This window comes from Humulus lupulus, chromosome 1 (assembly GCF_963169125.1).
Source record: "Humulus lupulus chromosome 1, drHumLupu1.1, whole genome shotgun sequence".
NCBI classification, from domain to species: Eukaryota; Viridiplantae; Streptophyta; class Magnoliopsida; order Rosales; family Cannabaceae; genus Humulus; species Humulus lupulus.
Window position 1 is genome coordinate 116,984,526 of NC_084793.1, and position 3,817 is coordinate 116,988,342.

General features: G+C 35.4%; 1 non-coding gene across 1 annotated transcript; it reads left to right on the forward strand.

The window, feature by feature from the left end:
- The first annotated feature begins 1,635 nt into the window (after positions 1 to 1,635).
- LOC133813682 (small nucleolar RNA R71) lies at positions 1,636 to 1,743 on the forward strand. The gene has a single exon (XR_009884687.1). It is a non-coding gene; the product is annotated as a small nucleolar RNA R71 (small nucleolar RNA).
- Positions 1,744 to 3,817: the final 2,074 nt, after the last annotated feature.

The window sequence follows — 3,817 nt, forward strand, 5'->3', positions numbered from 1 at the left end:
CCAATACACGAAAAATAAAACAACTGTCACTAGCTGAAGGATATTTCACAGCTTTGAAAACATTAAAAATAACCTCATCACCTTGTACTTTGAGCCTTAACTCTCCATTTTGAACATCTATCAACGCTTGCCTTATGGCTAAAAATGGTCGTCCCAATATAATAGGCACGTCCTCATCTTTCTTCATATCTAATACAATGAAATCTACTGGGAAAATGAACTTATCTACCTTTACTAGAACGTCCTCTATAATACCTCTGGGGTGTGTTAATGAACGGTCAGCCAGTTGAAGAGTAACATTACTGGGTCTAGCTTCCCCCAAACCAAGCCTTTTAAACACAGACAACGACATTAAATTTATGCTAGCACCCAAATCACATAAAGCTCTCTCACAATGAAAGTTCCCAATGGGGCATGGTATAGTAAAACTGCCCGGATCTCTTAACTTTTGAGTAAGCTTCTTTTGAATAATTGCACTACACTCTTCAGTTAACGAAATGGTTTCATAATAATCAATTTTTCTCTTATTAGACAATATTTCTTTCATAAACTTCGAAAAACTAGTCATTATGTCTAGAGCCTCTGCAAAAGGGATGTTAATGTGAAGTTTCTTAAATACCTCAAGAAACTTGGAGAATTGTTTGTCAAGATTATCATTTCAAAACCGTTGAGGATATGGAATCCTTGGTGTAGGCTCAATGTATTTTGGTTTTTCTGCCTTTGGAAGGTCTTCAGTAACCTCCTCTTGTATTGGACTAGTAACATGTTGATCCCTTGTCTTCTTCCCCTTGTCATCCACTGTAGGTCCATCATACTTAGTCCCACTCCTCAGAGTGACAACTTGACATTGTTCTTTAGGATTTATCTCTGTGGAACTGGGCAAATTCCCTTACTGTCTACTAGAAAATATTTTAGCCAATTGACCTATTTGTGTCTCCAAACTCCTGATTGAAGACCTTGTCTCTTTCATGAATTGATTTAATTGGTCTAACTGAATTATTGGTGGGTTCATTTGAGGATGTGGTGGTGGATGAGATGGGCGTGGGTTTGGATCATGATATGGTCTAGAATGTAGTCCATAAGTCTATTGATGTGGGGGTTGTTGTGGTGGGCACTGTGGATATTGCGGTTGTAACCCTTGATTATTTTTCCAAGACAAATTAGGGTGTTTTTTTCCAAGCAGGAGTATAGGAATTGAATTAAGTGTTGGGTGCAGGTCTTGAAAAGTTACCAATAACCCGTGCCTGTTCCAAAGGCATATTATTCACATCTGTTGAGCAACTAGCTGTGCTCGAGCATTGTTCATAAGAATGTGGTCCCCCACAAATCTCACACCTCATGACATTCTGTAATTTCATTGCTTGTGTGGCAAGATTATTCTGCTGCAATTTCTTGGTTTGAGATGCCACTTGAGCAGTCAATAAAGCAATAAGATCGACTTCTAAGACTCCTGCTACTTTCTTATTCTCACGCTCAGTAGGCCAATTATAGTTATTCATGGCCATCTCTTCCAATAATTCATATGCTTCATTAGCGTTTTTTCTCATAAACACTCCTCCCGATGCTGCATCTATAACTGTCCTTGTATTTCCCCCCAAACCATTGTAAAATGTATGAACTAGCCGCCACTTCTCTATTCCATGATGTGGGCATGTCCTTTGCAACTCTTTAAAATGTTCCCATGCATCATATAAAGACTCCCCATCTAGCTGATGGAAGTTATTAATCTCTCTTATTCTGGCTGACTTCGCAGGAGGAAAATATTTACCAAGGAATTTCTGAGCCAAATCTTCCCAAGTAACTATAGAATTGGCTTGTGATTAATTCAACCAACTCTTAGCTCTGTCTCTTAGTGAAAATGGGAATAATCTTAATCTTTCAGCATCGTTACTCACCCCATTCATTTTGAATATTGCACACACCTCCAAAAAGTTTGTGATGTGGAGATTTGGATCCTCATTTGTTAACCCCCAAAATTGTACAGAATTCTGTACCATTTGAATAATTGAGGGTTTTATCTCAAAATTATTTGCTTCAACAGTAGGAGGACGGATGCTTGAATATATCCCTGTAACAGCAGGGAGTACATAGTTTTTCAATGGCAGATTGACTTTAGCTACATTACCCATATTTGCATTGTTGTTGACATCAGCCATGGTGAAAACCAACCTTTTCTTTATCTTGCAATTTTCTTTGCACGTTCTCTCAATTTCAAGATCTATTGGTATGAGTGTCTTTTTCTAATTTCCTCGCATATACCAACAAATCCTAAAACAAACAACAACCTCGATCCAAATAAGTGTAAAATGTAGAAACCAAATTAGAACAAACAACAATTAATTTTGATATTGGAAATCAAGTCCCTGGGAATGACGCCAAAAACTTGATCGTGAATATATATATATATATATTTATACGAAAATGCACGCAATCGATTCAAGTAATATAGATGATAAATAAAGTATCGTTCCCACAAAGACTATTTACCAAGTATCAATAATTGTTCTTTGATTTCTATTTTGCTGAAAAAATTTAGATGAATTAATTTACTTTTAAAATTTAAAGTAAAACTATGAACAAAAATAACCAATTAAAAGATGAAAATCAATATTAAAAAGACCTAGGATATCAATTTCATCAACTTTTCATTCTACTAATTTTATTAATCAGTTCTAAATTTATTTCTTTCTATTCTAATAGTAGGTTAACATAAATCGATTCCTATTCTTTTTCAAGATATAAGATCTCATATTATATGCAGGTTTTCTACATCTCTGTGATAAACTTAAACATATAGCAGACATTAAGCATAGAAACCTAATTACTACACACGCCATACGAGTACTTTCGTCCAATATGTAACCTATGTCTATATAATGATAGCATATTCAATTCTCATCTTTCGAATTTTGAATCAAAATCATAAATCAAATAAATATTGATCTGGTATTTACTAGCATTAGGCACACATTATATATATTAAAATAGAGAAGAAAAATCAATAGAATATTGTAATTAAATTAGATAAAACTCCAAGTGACTAAACAAAAATTTAGAACAACTAGTCTAACAATCAAAATTAGTCTCTAAAAACATAATTAAAATCTGACCTAATGACCTCATTAAACCCTAAGTATGAATTTATAGTAAAAAAATCACAAAGGCTTTGTTTTTCATATGCAAGCCGCGACTTGTCCTTCTCTAAGTCGCAGTCCATGTTAATTTTTGAACTCCTCCGAATCTGCATAAGTCTTCAGGTGCGGCGACTCAGGCATATCAAGTCGCTGCCTGTGTTCAGAATGTCCCCTTGCTTAGCCTCTTACTTCCCTAATTCATTTCAGCATCCTTATGTTTCTAACTTGCTTAGAGTCATGACTTACAAGCTCAAGTTGTGGCCCTAGTTCCATTATTTCTCAAATTAGGTCTTTCAACCTTGTCTCTTCATCACAAACTGACTTTTACTCGTCCTTAGCATCCTTTTGAGTCGAACAACCACCAAGAGCTTCATTTTCCCACCATTTTCTCTTCTTTTTACATTTTTCTCATGATTCACCGCACCAACCTACAACAAAGACAAACAAAAGTGTAATCTTGCACAAAACACACATAAAGACTCAAGATTACCACAAAAACACATTCTAAAACGACACTAAAATGAAGTTATCAGTTCTAGGTGGGGGACGTAACTCTATAGACCCATCATACTCTCTACTCTTTCACCAAGAATGGTTGCTTTTCAAATAACATCGATGGCCCATGAAACATTGTTTGTCAGCTATTCTTTTATGTCTTGTATCTTCCAAACAAACGGTGCATG